Below are 16,327 nucleotides of genomic sequence, written 5' to 3'. Positions count from 1 at the left end.
AGATATTTCAACGTTTATACAGATAGTCGTGTAGATGATTCCATGTTTATACAGATGACTGTGTAGCTATTTCCATGTATATACAGATGGCAGTGTAGATATTTCCATGTTTATACATAACGCGGTGTAGACATTTCGATGTTTATAGAGATAGCGGTGTAGATATTTCCATATTTTTACAGATAGGGGAGTAGATATTTCCATGTTTATACAGAGTGTGTTGTTGATTTTCCATGTTTATACAGATAGCTTGGTAGATATTTCCATGTTTATACAGATAGCGGTGTACATAGTTCCATGAGTATGCAGATAGCGTTGGAGATATTTCCATGTTTATACAGATAGCGGTGGAGATATTTCCATGTTCATACAGATGGCGCTGCAGATATTTGCATGTTTATACAGATAGCGGTGTAGATATTTCCATGTTTATGGAGATAGCGGTGTAGTTATTTCCATATTCATGCAGATAGCGGTGTATATATTTCCATGTTTATTCAGATGGCGGTGTAGATATTTCCATGTTTATACAGATGACAATGTAGATATTTCTATGTTTATACAGATGGCGGTGCAGATATTTTCATGTTCATACAGATGGCGGTGTAGATATTTCCATTTTTATACAGATCGTGGTGTATATGTTTCCATTTTTATACAGATAGCAGTGTAGGTATTTCCATGTTTACACAGATAGTGTTGTAGTTATTTCCAAGTTTATACAAAGAGCGGTGTAGATATTTCCATGTTTATACAGATAGCGGTGTAGATGTTTCCATGTTTATACAGATCGCGGTGGAGATGTTTCCATGTTTATACAGATCGTGGTGTAGATATTTCCATGTTTATGGAGATAGGGGTGTAGATATTTCCATATTTATACAGATAGCGGTTTAGATATTTCCATGTTTATTCAGATGGTGGTGTAGGTATTTCCATGTTTATACAGGTGGTTTAGATATTTCCATGTTTATACAGATAGCGGTGTACATATTTCCATGAGTAAGCAGATAGCGTTGGAGATATTTCCATGTTTATACAGACAGCGTTGTAGATATTTCCATGTTTATACAGAGAGTGGTGGAGATATTTCCATGTTTATACAGATAGCGGTGGAGATATTTCCATGTTTCTAGAGATGGTGGTGTAGATATTCCCAAGTTTATGCAGGTAGCGGTGTAGATATTTCCATGTTTATAGAGATAGCGGAGAAGATATGTCTATGTTTATACAGGTAGCGGTGTAGGTATTTCCATTTTTACAGAGATAGCGGTGTAGATATTTCCATATTTATACAGATAGCGGTTTAGATATTTGTATGTTTATTCAGATGGTGGTGTAGATATTTCCATGTTTATACAGATAGCGGTGTGGCTATTACCATGTTCATACAGATGGCAGTGTAGATATATCCATGCTTATACAGAGAGTGGAGTAGATATTTCCATGGTTATAAAGATAGCGGTGAAGGTATTTCCAAGTTTATAGAGATAGCGGTGGAGATATCTCCATGTTCATAGAGATAGCGATGGAGATATTTCCATGTATGTACAGATAACGATGTAGATATTTCCATGTCTATGCAGATAGCGGTGTAGATATTTCCTTGTGTATGCAGATAGTGGTTTTGATATTTCCATGTTTATAGAGATAGCCATGTAGATATTTCCATGTTTATACAGATAGCGGTGTAGACATTTCCATGTTTATAGGGATAGCGGTGTGGATATTTCCATATTTATACAGATAGCGGTGTAGATATTTCCATGTTTATACAGATAGCGGTGTAGATATTTCCATGTTTATACAGATGGCGCTGTAGATATCTGCATGTTTATACAGATAGCGGTGTAGATATTTCCATGTTTATGGAGATAGCGGTGTAGATATTTCCATTTTTATAGAGATAGCTGTGTATGTATTACCGTGTTTATAGAGATGGCGGTGAGGATATTTCCATGTCAGTGCAGATGGCTGTGTAGATATTTCCATGTGCATACAGATGGCAGTGTAGATTTTTCCATGTTTAAGCAGATGGTGGTGTCGATATTTCCATGTTTATGGAGATGACTCTGTAGATATTTCCATGTTTATACAGATGGTGGTGTAGGTATTTCCATGTTTATAGAGATAGTGGTGTAGATATTTCCATGTTTATACAGATAGCGGTAAAGGTATTTCCATCTTTACAGAGATAGCCGTGCAGATATTTCCATATTTATACAGATAGCTTTGTAGATATTTCTATGTTTATACAGATCGCGGTGTAGATATTTCCATGTTTATAGAGATGGCGGTGTGGATATTTCCATGTTTATACAGATATCGGTGTAGATATTTCCATGTTTATACAGATAGCGGTGTAGATATTACCATGTTTACACAGATAGCGGTGTAGATACTTCCATCTTTGATCAGATTGCGGTGTGGATATTTCCATGTTTATTCAGATAGCGTTGTAGATATTTCCATGTTTACACAGATAGCTCTGTAGACATTTCCATGTTTACACAGATAGCATTATAGATATTTCCATGTTTATAGAGATAGTGGTTTAGGTATTTCCATGTTTATACAGATAGCTGTGTTGTTATTTCCATGTTTATACGGATAGCGGTGTAGATTGTTCCATGTTTATGGAGATGGCGATGTAGATATTTTCATGTTTATAGAGATGGTGGTGTAGATATTTCCATTTTTATAGAGATGACTGTGGAGATATTTCCATGTTTATACAGATGGCAGTGTAGATATTTCCATGTTTATACAGATAGCGGTGGAGATATTTCCTTTTTTATAGAGATCGTGTTGTAGATGTTTCTATGTTTATACAGAGAGAAGTGTAGATATTTCCACGTTTATACAGGTAGCGGTGTTCATATTTCCATGTTTATACAGATCGTGGTGTAGATATTTCCATTTTCCTCAGATGGCAGTTTAGATATTTCCATTTTATACAGATGGCGGTGTAGATATTTCCATGTTCATTCAGAAGGCGGTGTAGAAATTTCCACGTTTACATAGATGGCGGTGTTGATATTTCTCTGTTTATAGAGATAGCGGTGTAAATATTTCCATGTGTATAGAGATGGTGGTGTAGGTATTTCAATGTTTATAATGACAGTGGTGTAGATATTTCCATGTTTATTCATATAGTGGTGTAGGTATTTCCATGTTTATACAGATGTCGGTGTAGATATTTCCATGTTTATGGAGATGGCCACGTAGATATTTCCATGTTGATAAAGATAGCGGTGTAGACATTTCCATGTGTATAGAGATAGTGGTGTAGATATTTCCATATTTATACAGATAGCGGAGTAGATATTTCCATGTTTATACAGATAGTGATGTAGATATTTCCATGTTTATACAGATAGCTGTGTAGGAATATCCATGTTTATGCAGATTTTGGTGTAGATATTTCCATGTTTATACAGATAGCGGTGTAGATATTTCCATGTTTACAGAGATAGAAGTGTAGATATTTCCATATTTGCAAAGATTGCTGTGTAGATATTTCCATCTTCACACAGATTGCGGTGTACATATTTCCATGTTTAAACAGACAGCTGTGTACATATTTCCAAGTTTACACAGATAGTGTTGTAGATATTTCCATGTTTGTACAGATTGCAGTGTAGATATTTCCATGTTTATACAGACAGCGTTGTAGATATTTCCATGTTTATACAGAGAGCGGTGTAGATGTTTCCTTCTTTGTATAGATAGCGGAGTAGATATTTCCATATTTACAGAGATAGATGTGTAGATATTTCCATATTTCCACAGATTGCGGTGTAGACGTTTCCACCTTTATACAGAGAGCGGTGTAGAAATTTCCATGTTTATACAGATAACGGTGTAGATATTTCCATCTTTATACAGATGACTGTGTAGATATTTCCATGTGTATACAGATGGCAGTGTAGAAATTTCCATGTTTATGCAGATAGCGGTGTGGCTATTTCCATGTTTATAGAGGTAGCGTTGTAGATATATCCATGTTTATAGAGATGGCTGAGTAGGTATTTCCATGTTTATACAGATGGCAGTGTAGATATTTCCACGTTTCTACAGATAGTGGAGTAGATGTTTCCATGTTTATACAGATGACTGTGTAGCTATTTCCATGTATATACAGATGGCAGTGTAGATATTTCCATGTTTATAGAGATAGCGGTGTAGTTATTTCCCTGTTTATACAGATGGCAGTGTAGATATTTTCATGTATATACAGAAGGCGGTGTAAGCATTTCCATGTTTATAGAGATAGCGGTGCAGATATTTCCATATATATACAGATAGCGGAGTAGATATTTCCATGTTTATACAGATAGTGGTGTAGATATTTCCATGTTTATACAGATTGTGGTGTAGATATTTCCATGTTTTCAGAGATAGAGGTGTAGATATTTCCATATTTGCACTGATTGCGGTGTAGATATTTCCATCCTCACACAGATTGCTGTGTACATATTTCCATGTTTACACAGACAGCTGTGTAGATATTTCCTTGTTTACACAGATAGTGTTGGAGGTATTTCCATGTTTATAGAATTTGCGGTGTAGATATTTCCATGTTTATAAAGATAGCGGTGTAGATATGTCCATGTTTATACAGGTAGCGTTGTAGATATTTCCATGTTTACAGAGATATCGGTGTAGATATTTCCATATTTATACAGATAGCGGTGTAGATATTTCCATGTTTACAGAGATATCGGTGTAGATATTTCCATATTTATGCAGATAGCGGTTTAGATATTTGTATGTTTATTCAGATGGTTGTGTAGATATTTTCATGTTTATACAGATAGCGGTGTGGCTATTACCATGTTTATACAGATGGCAGTGTAGGTATATCCATGTTTATACAGATAGTGGAGTAGATATTTCCATGTTTATAAAGATAGCGGTGAAGATATTTCCAGGTTTATAGAGATAGCGGTGGAGATATTTCCATGTTCATAGAGATAGCGATGGAGATATTTCCATGTTTGTACGGATAACGAGGTAGATATTTCCATGTCTATGCAGATAGCGGTGTAGATATTTCCATGTTTATACAGATAGCGGTGTAGATAATTCCACGTTTATACAGATAGCGGTGGAGATATTTCCATGTGTATACAGATGGCGGTGTAGATATTTCCATGTTTCTACAGATGACTGTGTAGATATTTCCATATTTTTACAGATGGCGGTGTAGATATTTCCATGTTTATACAGACAGCGGTTTATCTATTTCCATGTTTATTCAGATAGCGATGTAGATATTTCCATGTTTATAGACATGGCTGTGAAGGTATTTCCATGTTTATACAGATGGCAGTGTAGATATTTCCATATTTATAGAAATAGCCATGTAGATATTTCCATGTTTAGGCTGATAGCGCTGTAGACATTTCCACGTTTATAGAGATAGCGGTGTAGATATTTCCATATATATACAGATAGCGATTTAGATATTTCCATGTTTATACAGATAGCGGTGTAGGTGTTTCCGTGTTTATACAGATAGCGGTGTAGATATATCCATGTTTATACAGATCATGGTGTAGATATTTCCATGTTTATACAGACAGTGGTGTAGATATTTCCATGTTTATACAGATCATTGTGTAGATATTTCCATGTTTATACAGACAGTGGTGTAGATATTTCCATGTTTATATAGATAGCGGAGTAGATATTTCCATATTTACAGAGATATATGTGTAGATATTTCCATATTTCCACAGATTGCGGTGAAGATATTTCAACCTTTATACAGATAGCGGTGTAGATATTTCCACGTTTATACAGATAGTCGTGTAGATGTTTCCATGTTTATACAGATGACTGTGTAGCTATTTCCATGTATATACAGATGGCAGTGTAGATATTTCCATGTTTATAGAGGTAGCGGTGTAGTTATTTCCATGTTTATACAGATGGCAGTGTAGATATTTTCATGTTTATACATAACGCGGTGTAGACATTTCGATGTTTATAGAGATAGCGGTGTAGATATTTCCATATTTATACAGATAGCGGAGTAGTTATTTCCATGTTTATACAAATAGTGGTGTTGATATTTCCATGTTTATACAGATTGTGGTGTAGATATTTCCATGTTTATACAGATTTTGGTGTGGATATTTCCATGTTTATACAGATAGCGGTGTAGATATTTCCATGTTTACACAGATAGTGGTGTAGATATTTCCATGTTTACAGAGATAGAGGTGTAGATATTTCCATATTTACACAGATTGCGGTGTAGATATTTCCATCCTCACACAGATTGCGGTGAACATATTTCCATGTTTACACAGACAGCTGTGTAGATATTTCCATGTTTACACACATAGTGTTGTAGGTATTTCCATGTTTATTGAGATAGCGGTGTAGATATTTCCATGTTTATAAAGATAGTGGTGTAGATATTTCCATGTTTATACAGATAGCGCTGTAGATATCTGCACGTTTATACCGATAACAGTGTAGATATTTCCATGTTTATACACATAGCGGTGTAGATATTTCCATGTTTATACAGATAGTGTTGTAGTTATTTCCAAGTTTATACAGAGAGTGGTGGAGATATTTCCATGTTTATACAGAGAGCGGTGGAGATATTTCCATGTTTCTAGAGATGGTGGTATAGATATTTCGAAGTTTATGCAGGTAGCGGTGTAGATATTTCCATGTATATAGAGATAGCGGTGTAGATATTTGTATGTTTATTCAGATGGTGGTGTAGATATTTCCATATTTATACAGATAGCGGTGTGGCTATTACCATGTTTATTCAGATGGCAGTGTAGATATATCCATGTTTATACAGATAGTGGAGTAGATATTTCCATGTTTATAAAGATAGCAGTGCAGATATTTCCAAGTTTATTGAGATAGCGGTGGAGATATTTCCATGTTCGTAGAGATAGCGGTAGAGATATTTCTATGTTTGTACAGATAACGATGTAGATATTTCCATGTTTATGCAGATAGCGGTGTAGATGTTTGCGCGTTTATGCAGATAGCGGTGTTGATATTTCTATGTTTATAGAGATAGCCATGTAGATATTCCCGTGTTTATACAGATAGCAGTGTAGACATTTCCATGTTTATAGGGATAGCGGTGTGGGTATTTCCATAATTATACAGATAGCGGTGTAGATATTTCCAGGTTTATACGGATAGCGGTGTATATATTTCCATGTTTATACAGAGAGCGGTGTAGATATTTCCATGTTTTTACAGATATCGGTGTAGATATTTCCATTTTTACACAGATTGCGGTGTAGATATTTCCATCTTTCTACAGATGGCGTTGTAGATATTTCCATGCTTATACAGATGGCGGTGTAGATATTTCCATGTTTATATAGATGGTGGTGTAGATATTACCATGTTTATACAGATAGCGGTGTAGATATTTCCATGTATATACAGATCGTGGTGAAGATATTTCCATGTTTATACAGATCGCGGTGTATATATTTCCATGTTTATACAGATCGCGGTGTAGATATTTCCATGTTTATACAGATAGCGGTGTAGATATTTCCATGTTTATACAGATAGCGGTGTTGATATTTCCATGTTTATAGAGATAGCGGTGTAGGTATTTCCATGTTTATAGACATAGCGGTGTAGATATTTCCATGTTTACATAGATGGCGTTGTAGATATTTCCATGTTTATACCGATAGCGGTGTTGGTATTTCCACGTTTATATAGATAGCGATGTAGATATTTCCATGTTTATACAGCTCGCTGTGCAGATATTTATATCTTTATACAGATGGCATTGTAGATATTTCCTTATTCGCACAGATGGTGGTGTAGATGTTTCCATGTTTATATAGATGGTGGAGTAGTTAGTTCCATGTATATGGAGATGGCAGTGTAGATATTTTCATGTTTATAGAGATGGCGGTGAAGATATTTCCATGTTTATAGAGAAAGCGGTGTAGGTATTTCCATGTTTATGGAGATAGCGGTGTAGATATTTCCATGTTTATAGAGAAAGCGGTGTAGGTATTTCCATGTTTATACAGATTGCGGTGTAGATATGTCCATGTTTCTACAGATGGCGGTGTAGATATTTCCTTGTTTATAAAGACAGCGGTGTAGATATTTCCATGTTTATACAGGTAGCGGTGTAGATATTTCCATGTTTACAGAGATATCGGTGTAGATATTTCCATCTTTGCACAGATTGCCGTGTAGATATTTCCATGTTTACGCAGATAGCTGTGTAGATATTTCCAAGTTTACACATATAGCTGTGTAGATATTTCCATGTTTACACACATAGCGTTGTAGATATTTCCATGTTTTTACAGATTGTGGTGTAGATATGTCCATGTTTATACAGAAATCGGTGTAGATATTTTCATGTTTATACAGATAGCGGTGGAGATATTTCCATGTTTATAGAGACTTCAGTATAGATATTTCCATGTTTATACAGATAGCGGTGTAGATATTTCCATGTTTACAGAGATAGCAGTGTAGATATTTCCATCTTTGCACAGATTGCTTTGTAGATATTTCCATTTTTACACAGATAACTGTGTAGATATTTCCAAGTTTACACAGATAGCTGTGTAGATATTTCCATGTTTAAACAGATAGACTGGTAGATATTTCCTTTTTTATACAGATAGCGGTGTAGATATTTCCATGTTTATTCAGATAGCGGTGTAGATATTTCCATGTTTATACAGATAGCGGTCGAGATATATCCCTGTTTATACAGATAGCGATGTATATATTTCCATGTTTGTACAGATAGCGGTGTAGATATTTCCAAGTTTATAGATATAGCAGTGTAGATATTTCCCAGTTTATACAGACGGCTGTGTAGATATTTCCATGTGTGTACAGATGGCGGTGTAGATATTTCCATGTTTATACAAATGACGCTGTAGATGTTTCCATGTTTATACATATGGCAGTGTAGATATTTCCATGTTTAAACAGATATCGGTGTAGATATTTCCATGTTTACCGAGATAGCGTTGTAGGTATTTCCATCTTTGCACAGATTGCAATGTAGGTATTGCCAAATTTACACAGATAACGGTGTTGATATTTCCAACTTTACACAGATAGCTGTGTAGATATTTCCATGTTTACAGAGATAGCATTGTAGATATTTCCGTGTTCATACAGATTGCGGTGTAGTTATTTCCATGTTGATACAGATACCGGTGTAGATATTTCCATGTTTATACAGGTAGCGGTGTAGAATTTCCCATGTTTATACTGATCGCTTTGTAGACATTTCCATTTTTCTACAGATGTCAGTGTAGATATTTCCAAGTTTATACAGATGGCATTGTAGATATTTCCATGTTTATACAGATGTCTGTGTAGATATTTCCATGTTTATTCAGATGGCGGTGTAGATATTTCCATGTTTAGAGAGATGGCGGTGTAGTTATTTCTATGTTTATAGAGATAGCGGTGTAAATATGTCCATGTTTATAGAGATGATGGTGTAAGTATTTTCATGTTTATAGAGATAGCGGTGCAGATACTTCCATGTTTATACAGATAACAATGTTGTTATTTCCATGTTTATACAGATAGCGGTGCAGATATTTCCATGTTTATACAGCTCACGGTGTAGATATTTCCATCTTTATACAGATGGCAGTGTAGATATTTCCATGTTTATACAGACAGCTGTGTAGATATTTCTATGTCTATAGAGATAGCGGTGTAGGTATTTCCATATTTATACAGATTGCGGTGCAGATATTTCCACCTTTATACAGATGGCGGTGAAGATATTTCCATGTTTATACAGATGGCAGTGAAGGTATTTCCATGTTTATACAGATAGTGGTGTAGATATTTCCATGTTTATACAGATTTTGGTGTAGATACATCCATGTTTCTGAAGATGGCGGTGTAGATATTTTCATGTTTATAGAGATGGCGGTGTAGATATTTCCATGTATATACAGATGTCTGTGTAGATATTTCCATGTTTATGCAGATAGCGGTGTAGATATTTCCATGTTTATAGAGATTGCGGTCTAGTTATTTGTAAGTTTATAGAGATTGCGGTGTAAATATTTCCATGTTTATAGAGATGTTGGTGTAAGTATTTTCATGTTTATAGAGATAGCGGTGTAGATATTTCCATATTTATAAAGATAACGGCGTTGGTATTTCCATGTTTATACAGATGGCGGTGTGGATATTTCCATGTTTATACAGCTTGCGTTGTAGATATTTCCATCTTTATACAGATGGCAGTGTAGATATTTCCATGTTTATACAGATAGCGGTGTAGATATTTCCATGTCTATAGAGATAGCGGTGTAGTTATTTCCATATTCATACAGATTGCGGTGTACATAGTTCCATCTTTATACAGATGGCGGTGTAGATATTTCCATGTTTATACAGATGGCAGTGAAGATATTTCCATGTTTATACAGATCGCGGTGTAGATATTTCCATCTTTATACAGATGTCAGTGTAGATATTTCCATGTTTATACAGATAGCGGTGTAGATGTTTCCATGTCTATAGAGATAGCGGTGTAGTTATTTCCATATTTATACAGATTGCGGTGTAGATATTTCCATCTTTATACAGATGGCGGTGTAGATATTTCCATGTTTATACAGATGGCAGTGAAGACATTTCCATGTTTATAGAGATAGTGGTGTAGATATTTCCATGTTTATACAGATGGCAGTGTAGATACATCCATGTCTCTGAAGATGGTGGTGTAGATATTTTCATGCTTATAGAGATGGAGGTGTAGATATTTCCATGTATATAGAGATAGCAGTGTAGATATTTTCATGTTTATAGAGAAAGCGGCGTAGGTATTTCCAGGTTTATAGAGATAGCGGTGTAGATATTTCCATATTTATACAGATAGCGGTGTAGGTATTTCCATGTTTATACAGACAGCAGTGTAGATATTTCCATGTTTATACAGGTAGCGGTGTCGATATTTCCAAGTTTACAGAGATAGCGTCGTAGTTATTTCCATCTTTGCACAGATTGCCGTGTAGATATTTCCATGTTTACGCAGATAGCTGTGTAGATATTTCCAAGTTTACACAGATAGCTGTGTAGATATTTCCATGTTTACACTCATACCGTGGTAGATATTTCCATGTTTAAACAGATTGCCGTGTAGATATGTCCATGATTATACAGATAGCGGTGCAGATAATTTCATGTTTATACAGATAGCGGTGGAGATATTTCCATGTTTATAGAGACTGCGGTATAGACATTTCCATGTTTATACAGATAGCGGTGTAGATATTTCCATCTTTACAGAGATAGCTGTGTAGGTATTTCTATCTTTGCACAGATTGCGGTGTAGCTATTGCCAAATTTACACAGATAGCGGTGTAGATATTTCCAAGTTTACACAGATAGCTGTGTAGATATTTCCATGTTTACAGAGATAGCATTGTAGATATTTCCATATTTATACAGATTGCGATGTAGTCATTTCCATGTTGATACAGACAGCGGTGTAGATATTTCCATGTTTTTAAAGGTAGCAGTGTAGAAATTCCCATGTTTATGCAGATCGCTTTATAGACATTTCCATCTTTCTACAGATGTCAGTGTAGATATTTCCAAGTTTATACAGATGGCGGTGTAGATATTTCCATGTTTATACAGATGTCTGTGTAGATATTTCCATGTTTATGCAGATGGCGGTGTAGATATTTCCATGTTTATAGGGATGGCGGTGTAGTTATTTCTATGTTTATAGAGATAGCGGTGTAAATATCTCCATGTTTATAGAGATGGTGGTGTAAGTATTTTCATGTTTATAGAGATAGCGGTGTAGATATTTCCATGTTTATACAGATAACGTTGTTTGTGTTTCCATGTTTATACAGATAGCGGTGTAGATATTTCCATGTTTATACAGCTCGCGGTGTAGATATTTCCATCTTTATACCGATGGCAGTGTAGATATTTCCATGTTTATACAGATAGCGGTGTAGGTATTTCCATGTCTATAGAGATAGCGGTGTAGTTATTTCCATATTTATACAGATTGCGGTGTAGATATTTCCATCTTTATACAGATGGCAGTGTAGATATTTCCATACTTATGCAGATGGCAGTGAAGACATTTCCATGTTTATACAGATAGTGGTGTAGATATTTCCATGTTTATACAGATGGCGGTGTAGTTACATCCATGTTTCTGAAGATGGCGGTGTATATATTTTCATGCTTATAGAGATGGAGCTGTAGATATTTCCATGTTTATAGAGATTGCGGTGTAGATATTTCCATGTTTATAGAGATAGCGGTGTAGGTATTTCCATGTTTATGGAAATAGCGGTGTAGATATTTCCATGTTTATACAGATGGCTGTGTAGATATTTCCATGTGTATACAGATGGCAGTGTAGATATATCCAGGTTTATACAGATGACTGTGTAGATATTTTCATGTTTTTACACATGGCGGTGTTGATATTTCCATATGTATAGAGATAGCGGTGTCACAATTTCTGTGTTTCTTCAGACAGCAGTGTAGATATTTCCATGTTTATAGAGATAGTTGTGTAGATTTTCCCACGTTTGTACAGATAGCGGTGTAGATATTTCCTTGTTTATCCAGATGGCAGTGTATATATTTCCATGTTTATACAGATAGTGGTGTAGATATTTCCATGTTTATACAGATAGCAGTGTAGATTTCTCCATGTTTATGCAGATAACGGGGTAGATACTTCCATGTTTACAGAGATAGCGTTGTAGATATTTTGATATTTGCACAGATTGGAGTGTAAATATTTTCATCTTTACATAGATAGCGTTGTACATATTTCCATGTCTACACAGATAGCTGTGTAGATATTTTCATGTTTACACAGATATTGTTGTAGATATGTCCATGTTTATACAGATAGCGGTGTAGATATTTCCATGTTTATAAAGATAGCGGTGTAGATATTTCCATGTTTATACAGATATCGGTATAGATATTTCCATGTTTATACAGAGAACGGTGTAGATATTTCCATGTTTATACAGATTGCGGTGTGGCTAATTCCATGTTTATAGAGATAACGGTGTAGATATTTCCATGCTTATACAGATAGCTGTGTAGCTATTTCCATGTGTATACAGATGGCAGTGTAGATATTTCCATGTTTATACAGATGGAAATGCATACATTTCAATGTTTATACAGATAGCAGTGAAGATATTTCCATGTTTATGGAGACAGCTGGGTAGATATTTCCATGTTTATACAGAAGGCAGTGTAGACATTTCCATGTTTATACAGATAGTGGTGTAGATATTTCCACGTTTTACAGATAGCGGTGTAGATATTTACATGTTTATGCAGATAGCGGTGTAGATATTTCCATGTTTACTGAGATAGCGGTGTAGATATTTCCATCTTTGCACATATTGCGGTGTGGATATTTCCATCTTTACACAGATAACTGTGTAGAAATTTCCAAGTTTACGAAGATAGCTGTGTAGATATTTCCATGTTTACACAGATAGCATTGTAGATATTTCCATGTTTATATAGATAGCGGTGTTGGTATTTCCATGTTTTTACACTGAGCGGTGTAGATATATCCAAGATTATACAGCTCGCGTTGTAAGTATTTCCATCTTTATACAGATGGCGGTGTAGACATTACCATGTTTATGCTGATAGGGGTGAAGATATTTCCATGTTTACAGAGAAAGCGGTGTAGATATTTGCATCTTTCCACAGATTGTGGTGTAGATATTTACATCTTTACAAAGATAGCTATGTAGATATTTCCAAGTTTACAGAGATAGCTGTGAAGATATTTCTATGTTTACACAGGTAGAGTTGTAGATATTTCCATGTTTATACAGATAGCGGTGTAGATATTTCCATGGTTATAGAGATGGCTGTGTAGATATTTCCATTTTTATAGAGATTGCGGTGTAGATATTTCCATGTTTATAGGGATGGCGTTGTAGGTATTTCCATGTTTATAGAGATAGCAGTGTAGATACTTCCACGTTTCTACAGATGGCTTTGTAGATATTTCCATGTGTATAGAGATGGCAATTTAGATATTTCCATGTTTATAGATATGATGGTGTAGATATTTCCATGTTTTACAGATGACTGTGTAGATGTTTGCATGTTTATACAGATGGCGGTGTAGATATTTCCTTGTTTATAGAGATAACAGTGTAGATATTTCCAGGTTTATACAGATAGCGTTGTAGATATTTCCATGTTCATACAGAAAGCAGTGTAGATATGTCCATGTTTATACAGATATCAGTGGAGATATTTCCACGTTTATACCGATATCGATGTAGATATTTCCACGTTTATGCAGATAGCATTGTAGATATTTCCACGTATATACAGATAGCGGTGTAGATACTTCCACGTTTATACAGATTGCGGCATAGATATTTCCACGTTATACAGATAGCAGTGTAGATATTTTTATGTTTATGCAGATAGCGGTGTAGATATTTCCATGTTTACATAGATAGCAGTGTAGATATTTCCATCTTTGCACAGATTGCGGTGTGGATATTTCCATCTTTACACAGATAGCTGTGTAGATATTTCCAAGTTTACACGGATAGCTGTGTAGGTATTTCCATGTTTACACAGATAGCATTGTAGATATTTCCATGTTTATACAGATAGCGGTGTTGATATTTCAATGTTTATACAGATAGCGGTGTAGATATTTCCAAGTTTATACAGCTCGCGGTGTAGATATTTCCATCTTTATACAGATGGCGGTGTAGATATTTCCATGTTTATGCAGATAGTGGTGCAGATATTTCCATGTTTACAGAGATAGCGGTGTAGATATTTGCAACTTTCCACAGATTATGGTGTAGATATTTCCATCTTTGCACAGATAGCTATGTAGATATTTCCAAGTTTACACAGATAGCGTTGTAGATATTTCCATGTTTATACAGATAGCGGTGCAGATATTTCCATGTTTATGGAGACAGCTGTGTAGACATTTCCATGTTTATACAAACGGCAGTGTAGATATTTCCATGTTTATGCAGATAGTGGTGTAGATATTTCCATGTTTATGCAATTGAGTGTGTAGGTATTTCCTTGTTTATACAAATAGCGATGTAGTTATTTCCATGTTTATACAGATAGTGGTGTAGATATATCCATGTATATACAGATGGCTGTGTAGATATTTCCATGTTTATACAGATGGCTGTGTATATATTTCCATGTTTATACAGATGACTTTGTAGGTATTTCCATGTTTATACAGATGGCGGTGTAGATATTTCCATGTTTATAGAGATGGCCGTGTAGATATTTCTATGTTTATAGAGATAGCGGTGTAGATATTTCCATGTGTATAAAGATGGCGGTGTACGTATTTCCATGTTTATACAGATAGTGGTGAAGATATTTCCATATTCATTCAGATAGCGGTGTAGATATTTCCTTGTTTATAAAGATAGCGGTGTAGATGTTTCCATGTTTATACAGATAGCGGTGTAGATATTTCCATTTTTACAGAGATAGCGGTGTAGATATTTCCATTTTATACAGATAGTGGTGTAGATATTTCAATGTTTATACAGAATACGGTGTTGGTATTTCCTTGTTTATACAGATAGCGGTGTAGATATTTCCATGTTTATACAGCTCGCGTTGTAGATATTTCCATCTTTATACACATGGCAGTGTAGATATTTCCATGTTTATACAGATAGTGCTGTCAATATTTCCATGTTTATACAGATGGCGGTGTAGATAGTTCCATGTTTGTGGAGTTGGCGGTGTAGATATTTTCATGTTTATAGACATGGCGGTGTAGATATTTCCATGTTTATAGAGATAGCTGTGTAGGTATTTCCATGTTTATAGAGATAGCGGTGTAGATATTTCCAAGTTTATAAAGATGGCTGTGTAGACATTTCCATGTGTATGCAGATGGAAGTGAGGATATTTCCAACTATATAGAGATGGTGGTGTAGATATTTCCATGTTTACACAGATGTCTGTGTAGATATTTGCATGTTTATACAGATGGCGGTGTAGATACATCCATGTTTATAGAGATAACAGTGTAGATATTTCCAAGTTTATACAGATAGCGGTGTAGATATTTCCATGTTCATACAGATAGCTGTGTTGTTGTTTCCATGTTTATAAGGATTGCGGTGTAGACATTTCCATGTTAATACAGCTCGCGGTGTAGATACTTCCATCTTTATACACATGGCAGTGTAGATATTTCCATGTTTATACAGATAGTGGTATTGATATTTCCATGTTTATACAGAAGGCGTTGTAGATAGTTCCATGTTTC

Source organism: Pan troglodytes, chromosome 12 (genome assembly GCF_028858775.2).
Source record: "Pan troglodytes isolate AG18354 chromosome 12, NHGRI_mPanTro3-v2.0_pri, whole genome shotgun sequence".
NCBI lineage: Eukaryota > Metazoa > Chordata > Mammalia > Primates > Hominidae > Pan > Pan troglodytes.
This window is presented reverse-complemented; position numbering follows the sequence as displayed.